Here is a 13906-nt window from a genome sequence, read left to right as displayed (position 1 = left end):
ATCTTTTTCAAATCTCCTATCTTATCTTAATTTCAAATCTTTTTTAATTAGTTATTTATTTTCTCTTTTTTTCTTTTTCAAAACTACCTAACTAATTCCTCTATCTTCTATTTTCGAGAACTTCTCACTTCTCTCTCTCTCTCTTCTTTTTCAAAAATCATCTTTCAATTTTCAAAATTTTTTTAGTTAATTAGCTTTTAATTTCATTCTTGTTTTTTGAATTTAATTAATTATTAAAATAAAAACAAAATATTTTAATTCTAGTTTCTTATTTTACTTCTTAATTTTTGAATTCTTTAACCCTTTTCATTCGAATTTTTCATCTCATTCTTCTTTCTTCTTCACATCTCACAGGGAGTTCTCTATTCTTTGACATAGAGCTCCCATTCTTTCTCTTTCTTGTCTTATTTTTCTTGTTCATGAGCAGGAACAGAGATAAAGAACCTCTCTTTGATCCTAATCCTAAACCTAAGAGGACCCTTAGGAGGCATTTACAACAAGTTAAAGCACAACACTCTGGAAGAGATCTCACAGAACTTTTCAAACAAGAAACAAAAAATACAAGCATGGTAGCCGAACAGAACAATGAAGCAGATGCAAGGAAAGTTCTTGGTGATTTCATTGCACCCACTTCTAAATTCTATGGAAGAAGTATCTCCATACTTGCCATTAGAGCAAATAACTTTGAGCTTAAGCCTCAGTTAGTCTCTCTAATACAACGGAATTGCAAATTTCATGGACTTCCATTGAAAGATCCACATCAATTTTTATCTGAATTCTTGCAAATCTGTGACATTGTTAAGACCAATGGAGTGGATCCTGAGGTCTACAGACTTATGCTTTTCCCTTTTGCTGTTAGAGACAGAGCTAGGATGTGGTTAGATTCTCAACCCAAAGAAAGCCTAGACTCTTGAAAAAAGTTGGTCAATGCTTTCTTGGCCAAGTTCTTTCCACCTCAAAAGATGAGCGAGCTCAGGGTGGAAGTTCAAACCTTCAGACAAAAAGAGGGTGAATCCCTCTATGAAGCTTAGGAAAGATACAAGCAACTAATCAAGAGATATCCTCTTGACATGCTCTCAGAATGGTCTATCCTAGTTATTTTCTATGATGGTCTATCTGAGATGTCCAAGATGTCCTTAGATCATTCTGCTGGTGGATTGCTCCACTTGAAGAAAATGCCTGAAGAGGCATAGGAACTAATTGAAATGGTTGCAAACAACCAATTCATGTATCCCTGTAAACAATGGGGTAGCTCGGAAGAAAGGAATCCTGGAAGTTGACACTCTAAATGCCATATTGGCTTAGAACAAGATCTTGATCGAACAAGTCAATATAATCTCTCAGCATTTGACAAGAATGCAAGCTGCAACTAGCAGCACTCAAGATACCTCCTACGATGGAGATGCCTATAATCCAGATCAACCCATGATGGAAGAGGTGAACTACATGGGAGAACACTATAGAAACACCTACAACTCCTCAGAAATTATCCTAACCTTTCATGGAAGGATCAACAGAAGCCTCAGCAAGGCTTCAACAACAATCAAAGTGGAAGAACCCATAATAGATTCAACAATAGACCACCTTTCTCATCTTCTCAGCAATAGATAGAGACATCTAAGCAGAGCATTTCTGACTTAGCAACCATAGTCTATGAACTCTTTAAGACCACTCACAGTTTCATAACGAAAACTAGGTCCTCCATCAGAAATCTGGAGGTACAAGTTGGTCAGCTGAGCAAGATAATCCCTGAGACCCTTCCTAACACTCTTCCTAGTAACACTAAAGTAAACCCAAGAGAAGAGTGCAAGGCCATCACAATGGATATTGAGGCCGAATCTGAAGGGGATGATCTAGCGTTGAACGCTAGTAAGGAACCCTTTACTGGGCGTTCAACGCCCAAAGAGGAACCATCATTAGCGTTGAACTCCAGTAAGGAAGGAAGTCCTTACTAGGCATTCAACACCCAAGGAAGCACCATCACTGGCATTGAACGCCAGTAAGGAGGTCCTTATTGGGTGTTCAACGCCCAAAGAAGCACAACAATTAGCGTTGATTGCCAGTAAAGGGATACAAGCTGGGCATTCAACTCCCAAGGAGACACAAGTCCTGGCATTAAACGCCACAATAGGAGTAGTTAGCGACCCTAAGCCCACTGAGAACTTTCCTATTGAAGAACTGATAAAACCTAAGGTTCATGAGGAGCCCATTGAAGTTCCCTTGAATGCTTGGTTGAAGATCATAGAATCTGATGAATACTCTTCCTCTGATGAGGAAGAGAAAACTAGGGAAGTGCAAGTTTCTCGGTACCTAGGAGTCATCATAAAGCTAAATGCCAAGTTATTTGGCACAGAGACATTGGAGGAAGAACCTCCAGTGCTAACCTCAGAAGCTGTCGAATCCCAGATTAGATGACTGCTAACCCAGTGTTTGATCTGAAGAAGAAGAGATTAATGATCGCTGACCCGGCGTTAATCATATACAGCCTTTGATGAGCGGATAATTTGTACGCTTTTTGGCATTGTTTTTAGTATGTTTTTAGTATGTTTTAGTTAGTTTTTAGTATAATTTTATTAGTTTTTAATTAAAATTCACTTTTCTGGACTTTACTATGAGTTTGTGTGTTTTTTCTGTGATTTCAGATATTTTCTGGCTGAAATTGAGGGACCTGAGCAAAAATCTGATTCAGAGACTGAAAAGGACTGCAGATGCTGTTGGATTCTGACCTCCCTGCACTCGAAGTGGATTTTCTGGAGCTACAGAAGCCCAATTGGCGCGCTCTTAACGGCGTTGGAAAGTAGACATCCTGGGCTTTCCAGCAATGTATAATAGTCCATACTTTGCCCAAGATTTGATGGCCCAAACCGGCGTTTCAAATCAGCTCAAGAATGCCCAGCGTTAAACGCCGGAACTGGCACAAGAATGGGAGTTAAACGCCCAAACTGGCACAAAAGCTGGCGTTTAACTCCAAGAAGAGTCTCTACACGAAAATGCTTCAATACTCAGCCCAAATACACACCAAGTGGGCCCGGAAGTGGATTTTTATGTCATTTACTCATCTTTGTAATTCTTAAGCTACTAGTTCCCTATAAATAAGACCTTTTGCTATTGTATTTAGATATCTTGGTAGCTATCTTTAGTCTTATGCTATCTTAGATCATTGGGAGGCTGGCCTCACGGCCATGCCTAGACCTTGTTTTTATGTATTTTCAACGGTGGAGTTTCTACACACCATAGATTAAGGTGTGGAGCTCTGCTGTACCTCGAGTATTAATGCAATTACTATTATTCTTCTATTCAATTCAGCTTGTTCTTATTCCAAGATATCACTTGTTCTTCAACTTGATGAATGTGATGATCCGTGACACTCATAATCATTCTCACCTATGAACATGTGACCGTCAATCACCTCCGTTCTACCTTAGATTGGGTAGATATCTCTTGGGTTCTTTAACCGGAATCTTCGTGGTATAAGCTAGAATTGATGACTGCATTCAAGAGAATCCGGAAGGTCTAAACCTTGTCTGTGGTATTCTGAGTAGGATTCAATGATTGAATGACTGTGACGAGCTTCAAACTCGCCATTGTGGGGCGTTAGTGATAGACGCAAAAGAATCACTGGATTCTATTCCGACATGATCGAGAATCGACAGCTGGATAGCCGTGCCGTGACAGGGTGCGTTGAACATTTCCACTGAGAGGACGGGACTGTAGCCATTGACAACGGTGATGCCCAACATACAGCTTGCCATGGAAAGGAGTAAGAAGGATTGGATGAAGACAGTAGGAAAGCAGAGAGACGGAAGGGACAAAGCATCTCCATTTGCTTATCTGAAGTTCTCACCAATGAATTACATAAGTATCTCTATCTTTATCTTTTATTCATATATCATCCATAACCATTTGAGTCTGCCTGACTAAGATTTACAAGGTGACCATAGCTTGCTTCATACCAACAATCTCCGTGGGATCGACCCTTACTCGCGTAAGGTTTATTACTTGGATGACCCAGTGCACTTGCTGGTTAGTTGTGCGAAGTTGTGTTTATGCCATGGTATTGAGCACCAAGTCTTTGGGGCCATTACTAGGGATTATTTGAGATGTGAAAAGTAGTGATCACAATTTCGTGCACCAGCCTTCCATGGAATAAATCAATCAGAAATTAGAGTAGATGGTGAGAAAAATTGATCCAGAAGGAAGAAGTATCTCCGAAGCCTCAACCGTTCTCCTACCATAGATTTCACACCTATCTAGTAACATTTTATTTATTTATCTATTTTATGCATTTTCTCGTGACAACTATCTTTTCTATCCGCCTGACTAAGATCTGCAAGGTATATATTGCTTGTTCAAGCCAACAATCTCTGTGTGATCGACCCTCACTCACACGAGGTATTACTTGGACGACCTGGTATACTTGTCGGTCTATCTGATAAAGCCCTATTTTCTGATATTTTTTTACTTGAAAAGAGTGGATTTTATCAACTTATCTTGCATTTATTCGTTGAAATTTCATTTTTATGAATTTCTTCAAATTGTGATTAATTGTGAAAAACATGATTTGTTAAAGTGATACAAGGTTTAGAAGGCAAGAATCACATGAAGAAATAGAGAAAAAGCATGCAAAAATGGATGAATCATGAAAAAATGAAGTTTTGGTAATCTAACCAGTTGTGCGTATGCATGGAAGATGTGTACGCATCTCTCTGGACTTGTGCGTTTGCATGGCAAATGCGTATGCACAAGTAGCAGCATGTAATTTTCTTAAGTAAACACGTGGCTCGCAATTTCAAGCCCAGTTTGGGCCCAATTCAACTCATTTGCGAAAGAATTTGAAGGCAAGCCTCAAGGGGAATCAACCAAGTAGAATAGGAAGTAGTATACTGTAATTAGTTTAGGACCATGTTTTACGTCAATTTTAGAGAGAGAAGATCTAATTTATTGCTAGTATTTAGGATTTTTAGTTTAGTTTCTTCTTAGATTTAGGTTTTAATTCTTGTTTTAGTGTAGTTTCTTTTATATTGTCATGTTCTAGAATCTTAATTTGCCTAGTTCTACTTGTTAGTTTCTTTATTTTGTCAATTTTAGTTTGTGAAGAATTGTTCGAATTTCATTTTTCTTTAATACAATTTTATGTTTTCATGTTTATTATTGCTTGATTGAGTTGTTATTTTTGTTTTCATACAATTGGTAGTCATAGATTTTATTATTCTTGCAATTTATGATGTTTTTATTTTATGCCTTCCAAGAGTTTGTTGAAATGCCTTCTTTAATTTTAGATTAGAATTTTAAATTCTTGGCTTGGGATTAAGGACTTAGGTGGTGCGCAAAATTGAACTCCGCAAGTTTCGCACAGATGAACCGGCAAGTGCACCGGGTCGTCCAAGTAACACCTCAGGTGAGTAAGGGTCAAATCCTACGGAGATTGTCAGATTGAGCAAGCAATGACTATCTTGTAGGTCTTAGTCAGACGATTAGAAAAGATGGTTGTTTGTTTGATAGCATAAATAAAATTGAAAAAAAAAATAAATACCAGGTTGGTGTGAAAACAGTGATAGATATTTAGTTAAGGCTTCGGAAATGCATATTCTTTTCGAATTAACTTTTCTTACTGTCTACCTCAATAAGGAATGATTCCTTCAATGATAGCCATACGTGATTAACTCATGTCCTCTCATAAAGTTAATCTCTTCTAAACCATAGCAGTCCACTATACCCGAGCAACTCATGTCCTCTCATCAAGTTAACTCATGGCTTCCCACTATGGCCGAAGGTGAAGCCCTAAGCAATCCATTCTCCTTCGCGATCCTACTCAAAATGCCACAGACAGGGTCGGATCTTCCGGATCAGGGAATGCTGCTTCTCTTACTCTAGCCTTAACACCTGATGACTAGAATTTCACTATATCACTATAATGAATCCGTCCTTAGAAAGTATACCAAATTGTCGTCAAGTAATAACTCACTATAAGTGAGGTAGAATCTCACAGAGATTGATTGATTGAACAACTTTAGTTACTGGGTGATTTTGTCAAGCTAATTAAGAGAATTGTTGAGTGCGGTATTCTAAATAGCAGAATTGTAAATGACTTAAAGATAAAAGAAAGCAATAAAGTGCAAAATTATAAAGAGCAAGAAAGTAAATGGCAGAAGCATAAATGACTGAATTGTAAATGGGGAATGGGTTGATAGCAGAAATTAAATAAAGGTATAAAGAATGGGGAAGATAAGAATAAGGAAGATTCATTGGAGTTGGAGATATTGCTCTCTTTAGATTAAATTCAGATCATCTCATCTTCAATCATACAACTCATTGACCTCTTGGCAATCATGATTGATTGAACCTTAATTCCTTGGTGATTCAATCTCTCAAATCTTGATAATCAGCCAATTCCTTGGTCTAATTGCTCATGAAGAGAGATAAGCTTGGTCCTTGATTTTACCGCATATCCTCATAGATCCAAATATTTGGGCAGATTTCATGTCACCATATCCAATCCTAAAACCCATATCTACTCAATGTGAGAAGGAATTTCAAGCATGGTTTCATGTTTCCTTTTCCAAGGTTCCCATGAAACCCAATTTGCATTCAACCTCTTTTCCAAGATGATTGAACAGTAAACATGAAGAACAAAATTCCTTCTAGCAAATCAAAGAGAAGATGATGAGAAGAAGAAATTCACTATCAATTAATCCATCAAGTACAATAGAGAGCATGAAATCATAAAGAAAACAAGATGAGAACATGAAATTGAACCTAGATCTAGAAGAGATTACCCTAACCTAACCTAATTCTAGAGAGAAGAGGGAGCTTCTCTCTCTAGAAACTAACCTACATAATGCCAAAACTACCAAACAATTGCTCCCCCTTGCCCAAGCTTGAATTCTGCATGAAATAGTATTGGAAATGAGTTGGATTGGGCCCAAAATGCTCTAGAAATTGCTGGCCATGAATTGCTTAAAGTGGACCCACGTGCAGCATCAGCGCGCACGCGTACATGGCACGTGCATGCCCCTATACGTCAGACAACTATGGCAAATTTTATATCATTTCGAAGCACCGGATGTTAGCTTTCCAACTCAATGGGAACCGTCTCATTTGGATCTCTGTAGCTCAAGTTATGGTCAATTGAGTGCGAAGAGGTCAGGCTTGACAGTTTTGTGGTTCCTTCATTTCTTCATGAGTTTTCCCACTTTGCATGCTTTTCTCCTCACTTCTTCCATCCAATACTTACCTTATGAACCTGAGATCACTCAAAAAACATATCAAGTCATCGAATGGAATTAAAGTGAATTAAATTTAGCTATTTTAGGGCCTAAAAAGCATGTTTTCATATTTAAGCACAAATCAAAGGAGAATTGCAAAACCATGCTATTTCATTGAATAAATGTGAGAAAAGGTGATAAAATCTCCCAAAATAAGCACAAGATAAACCACAAAATTGGGGTTTATCAACGTGCCACTTGGTATCGAAGGCGTGGCACACCAACTCTAAACTAGCACTTGGGCGTGCCACTTGAGACTTTGGGCATGGCACGCCAAGTTTGAAGGAACAACACCAATATGGGCGTGCCACTTGAGGTCTGAGGCGTGGCACGCCAGGAACAGAAAGAGACTGGGTGTGCCACATGAGTCTTAAGGCGTGGCACGCCAGCTCCAAAAGGCCATGGGCATGCCACTTGAATGCTGGGCGTGGCACGCTGGCCGTGGCACGCCAGCTACTGGAACCATGCAATGCAATGGGCGTGGCACGCCACCTACTGGGCGTGGCACGCCAGTAATAAATTCCAGAGAGGAAGATGAAGGTCACACAATGGGCGTGGCACGCCAGGTTTTAGGCATGCCACGCTAGTTCAATTTTCCAGGGAAGAGGAGCAAGAAGAAAAGGCCTAGGCGTGCCACTTGGGTTTGAAGGCGTGGCACGCCAGGCTAATCAAGGTTTAAAGAGACCCTAGGCGTGCCACTTGGGTTCGAAGGCATGGCACGCCAGGGAGGCCAATGCATGGGGCGTGCAACTTGAGGAGTTAGGCGTGGCATGCCAAGCCAACTTAATGGCTAGGTATGGCACGCCACTCAAACACCAGCCACATGCCAAGCTAAAAGTCACATTTTATGAGTGTTTTCTCTTCTTTCCAGCTGTAATTTTCTTTTCTGTTTTGTAATTTCTTAATTTTAGTGATAGGAGTAGTATAAATAACCCCTAGAAGTATTGAAAAGGGGGTTGGGTTGGTTAGATTGGCTTTGCCAAGTTTAGTTTTACTTTACACTTCATCTCTTCCATCTCTTGTACTTTTCTCTAAGCTATGAGTAGCTAAACTCCCTCTCATTTGGAGAGGGAGCTCTGTTGTACTTGATGGATTAATGATAGTAAATTTCTTCTTCTCTTCATCTTCTCTTTGATTTGATAGGAGGAATTTTGATTTTCATGCTAGTGTTCAATCATATTGGGAAAGTGGTTGAATGCAAAATGGGTTTCACGGGAACCTTGGAAAAGGAAACATGAAACCAAGCTTGAAATCCCTTTTCACACTTGAGTAGAATCTGGGTTTTGGGATTGGATATGGTGACATATAATCCACCCACTATTTGGATCTATGATGATGTGTGGTATAATCAGGGACAAAGCATATCTCTCTTCATGATTATCAAGATCTGAGAGATTGAGTTACCAAGGGATTGGGACTCAATCAATCATGATTGCCAAGAGTTCAATGAGTTGCATGATTGAGGATGAGATGAGCTTGATTTAATCCAAAGAGATCAACATCTCCCAAACCCAATGAATTTCCCCTATTCTTATCTTTCACATTCTTTATAGCTTTCTTTACATTCTGCTATTCCCCATTCCCATTTACATTTCAGCCATTTATGTTTCAGTTCTCTATATTCTTGCCATTTACTTTACTGCACTTTATTGCTTTCTTTTACCTTTGAGCCATTTATAATTCTGTCATCTAATTTTCTGCATCCAATACTCTTTATATTGATTAGCTTAACTAAATCTATTCATCAACTAAAATTGCTCAATCAACCAATCTCTGTGGATACGATCCCACTCCACTGTGGGTTATTACTTGATGATAATTTTGGTGTGCTTCCAAAGAACGGATTCATAATTTTTTTTATGGGGAGTGAATTTCGGTTATCAAGTTTTATGTCGCTGCTGCCGGGGATTGGTTTTGATTTGACAATGACTAAGTTGAAGAATATTTAGATTTAGCATTTTTTTTCTGCTACCCCTTGTTAACTCATCTCTTATTCTTCATTTCTGTTAATTTTCCATTGTCTATATGCTAACTAATAAACCACTATTTCATGGTTTATCTTGTGCTAATTTGAGTGATTTTTATCAACTCTTTACCCACTTATCCATATGATTTGCATGATTTTACAATTCCTTCCCAATTTTATTCTATGGTTGAAAACTTGCTTCCTAGACATTTAAATTATATATTTTTAATTCTCCTTTATACCATTCGATGCTGTGATTTGTGAGTTAAGTGTTTTCAGGCTTTATAGGGCAGGAATGGCTTAGAGGATGGAAAGGAAGCTCACAAAAATGGAAGGAACGCAAGGAAACAAAGAAGCTGACCAGCGAGGAGCGGTGCGCGCAAGCGCACATTAGCGCATTCACATATTGATGCGCACGCGCACATTGCACGACCTGCAGAAATTGCTGGGGATGATTTTAGGCCATTTTTATATCCAGTTTTCGGCCCAGAAACATAGACTAGATCCAGGGAACAGCAGAGACTCAAGACATTCACATTCTGCATAGTTTTAGTTTAGTTTTGGAATCTAGCGAGAATTCTACTTCTTCCTCTAGGTTTTCTTCACATTCATAGTTTTAGAGTTTTAGTGCTTTGCTTTGGATATTGAGAAGATTCATTACCTCCGTTAGAGCTTCCTCATTCTAGTTTGTTTCTCTATTCCTTTACTCTTTTATTGTCCATTGACTCTGTTTAGATAAATATGTTCATGATTTTGGGATTTATTAATGCAAAGAACCATTTTTACTTTTAATTGACTTATAGTTATTAATTATCATGTCTTTCTTTTACTCCTCTCTTAATTCTGTGAAAGTTATATTGTTGATAATGGAGTAGTTCCCTAACTTGATTGGGAGTTGATTAAAAGGAAAACCTTGAGTTGGAATACTCAAGTGTTAATATTAATTGGAAGTTGTTGGTTAATTCTCCTGTCTTCGACTCTTATCCTTTCTTAGGAAAGGATTAGGACACAAGCGATAGGATTAGTTTGAGAGTACTTGACTTTCCCTTATTATATAAGGGATAACTAAGTAGGATAACAACCCTTTTATTATTACACTTGAGAGAATTCAACATGGATAGAACTTCCATTTAATCTTCTTCCGGTCAAGACTTTTATTTAAATTACATAAATTCTCAATCATTTATTTCTCTGTTTCTCAAACTCAAAAATTTCTTGGAAAATCTTTGATTAATAAAATAGCACTCTTTCTGCAACTCGCTGGGGGACGACCTAGGATTCATACTCCTATTATTTAATTTATAAACAACCCCTTCTAAATTGATACGCAGAATCAACATTGGTTAAGAGCTATACTTGCAACGTTGTTTTCTCTATAAACTCTTGATCGGTGATCTTTCCATACATCAATTTTTGGTGCCGTTTCCGGGGACTTACAATAGTGTGCTAATTTATTTATTTGTATTTTATTTTATTTTGCTACTATGAGCTGTATGTTTCTTTCATTGAATGACGCGTTCACTACCTGATCCGAACCTACCCGTATTTGATCCTGAAATTGAAAGAACTATCTCACGTATAAGGCAGGCTCGGCGTCGGTTAGTCCTTTCTGAGGACGAATCTGAAACGTCATTTAAGGAAGAAACAAGCTCCCTTTCTACTGATTTGGTTGATTTACGCGCAGAGAACATGGCAGCTCCTAGGAGGATTACTCTCCAAGAAGCAGGAGCTCCGAACTTTACATTACCACCTTTCCAAGCGCTTCATCCAAATCTGGGTGCAGATATTGAACTGAAGACTGCACTAATCAATCTACTACCTAAGTTTCATGGCTTACCTGCTCAATAGCCTCTCAAGCACCTCAGGGATTTTCAAACGGCCTGTTCTACTGTCAGGCGTAATGGTGCAACTGAGACTTCTATTCTGCTGGCCGCCTCCCGTTTTCTCTTGAGGGAAAGGCGAGGGAGTGGTACTACACTCAGCCTGAAGCAATTGTTACTAATTGGGACACGCTTCGAAGAGGATTCCTAGAAAAATACTTTCCAGCTGAAGTTACTGATAGACTGAGGAAGGAATTATCAATGATTATTCAAGGCGAATCTGAGACTCTTTATGAATATTGGGAACGCTTCAATAATCTCCTGGACGCATGCCCCCACCATATGATTGACAAGTTGGTGTTGATTAGCTACTTCACACAAAGCATGAAACCTCAGGACAAGACTACATTGGATGGTGCGAGTAATGGTTCTCTGAAAAAGTACAAGACCACGGAAGAAGCATGGCAACTGATCGCCGACTTAGCTGAGTCCACTTGAAATCACAAGCACAATAGGAACAACCACCCCAAGGCTGTGGCAGAGGTTTCCTCTAGCAGTGAGAATAATGCTCTCACACAATCAATATGTGAGATGACCAACCTACTGAAGCAGATACATCTGGGCCAACAACAATCTTAGCCCCCCTACCACAACATAGTCAACAACTAGTTTCTCAGAGAGTATGTGGGATATGCGCTGATTATAGTCATTACACTGATGAGTGTCCACAGCTCCAGCATGAGGACAACACCAAGGCAGCTATTCATAATTTCTATAACCGCTTGAATCAAGGATACTATCAACAAGGAGGCAACTATAACCAAGGTGGAAACTTTAACCAAGGTTGGAAGGGCAACTATAACAGTGGAGGCAGAGACAGCCAAGGAAATCAGAGGTAGAATAATAATAATAACCAGTAGAACCGGTATCAGCAGAATCCCCCCTATCAACAGTAGAACCAAAACCAGGCTTACAGAGCACCTCATCTAAGGCAATCCCAAGCGTCTCAGCAGACCCCTCAGATCACTTACCCCTCTTCATCTTCTAATGATGAGTTGCTACACTCTATTGATCAGAGATAGAAGACCATGGAGAACAACCTTACTTCCACCTTAAACAGTCTGAACTCTATCTTGCAAGTTCTTGTCTCACAGATTGGATCGCTGAATAACTCCAACAACCAGCCTTCAAGCTCCAGTGGGATTCCTTATCAACCCTTACCCAACCCCAAGGGTGGCATCAATGTCATCACCTTGAGGTCCGAAACCAAACTGCAAGAGAGGAATCCTGAGAAGCCAAGCCAACTAGAACATGCCCCAGCTGAGGACATGCTTGAAGTGGAGGATGTTGGAAAGGAAGATGAAGTACAGGACACGGTTGAAGAAGATGTAACTCAACCAGAAAATGGCGCACCAAAAGGAGCTAAAGCTACCAAAGATGCCACCCCTATCCCATTTCCACACCTTGCAAGAAAGCCCAGAAAGCATATGGAACTTGACCCAAAAATAGTAGAAATCTTCAAAAAGGTTGAGGTAACTGTTCTCCTTTTTTATGTTATTCAGCAAGTACCTAAATATGCAAAGTTTCTAAAGGATTTGTGCATACATAAGGATAGGATTAATGAATTAGAAACTATTCCTTTAGGTAGTTCTATATCTGCATTGATGGGGGATATACCTGAAAAATGTAGTGATCCAGGTCCATGCATGGTTAACTGTACCATTGGGGATGTAATATTTTTTTACTGCATGTATGGTCTAGGAGCGTGTGTGAGTATTATGCCCTTGTCTATATATAATGCCTTGAGGCTCCCTCCCTTAAAAAGGTCGGCAACTCATTTTATGTTAGCAAATAAAAGCATTATTACAGTGGTTGGAATTGCTGAGGACGTGCTGGTGAGCATTAAGGGGCTCACATTTCCCATTGACTTCTATATCTTGGAGATGCCCCAAAATGACTCAGGGAAACTGTCATCCATCTTGCTCGGAAAACCATTCCTGAAGACCTCCAAGTTCAAGTTGGATGCATTCTCAGGAACCTATTCTTTTGAGATAGACGGCTGAGCAGTAAGCTTCAATCTGAACGAGGCTATAAAGCATCCTCCAGAAAACCATTCTATTTTCCAGTGCGACATCATTAATGAGACAGTGGCTGTAGTTCACCAAGAAGCAGTAGAAGAGATGCACATGGAGCAAGGTCCAAGTGTGGAGAACCCCTCTAAACACAATGAGGACATTATGCCATCATCACTGGCTCCAGACGATCCAGTGCCCAATCAGGAGCAGAAATTAGAGTTAAAGCCCATTCCACCCCACCTCAAGTATGCTTACCTTGAGGATAATCAGAAGCTTCCAGTTATCATTGCAAGGGATCTCACTTCCCAACAAGAGGAGCAGCTGCTTAGTGTGCTAAGAAAACACAAGAAAGCAATTGGGTAGAGCTTGGCGGATATAGTAGGTATCAGCCCTCAAGTTTGTGAGCACAGAATATTTTTAGAAGAGGGAGCAAGGCCTATTCGTCAACCCCAAAGAAGACTGAATCCCACCATCTTGGAGGTTGTCAAGAAGGAAGTGACCAGACTATTGGAAGCAGATATCATCTACCCCATCTCAGATAACAAATGGGTCAGCTCAATGCAAGTGGTGCCCAAGAAGTCTGGAGTCACAACAGTAAAGAATGAGCAAGGAAAGCTCATAGCAACTAGAGTGCAGAATTCCTGGAGGGTGTGCATTGACTACAGGCACCTCAACCAGGCCACTCGTAAGGATCACTATCCCCTGCCATTCATCGATCAAATGTTGGATCGTCTGTCAGGTAAATCGCATTACTGCTTTTTAGATGGTTAGACAGGCTAT

Source organism: Arachis stenosperma, chromosome 1 (assembly GCF_014773155.1).
Source record: "Arachis stenosperma cultivar V10309 chromosome 1, arast.V10309.gnm1.PFL2, whole genome shotgun sequence".
Classification (NCBI taxonomy): domain Eukaryota; kingdom Viridiplantae; phylum Streptophyta; class Magnoliopsida; order Fabales; family Fabaceae; genus Arachis; species Arachis stenosperma.
Note: the sequence above shows the minus strand (reverse complement) of the source record.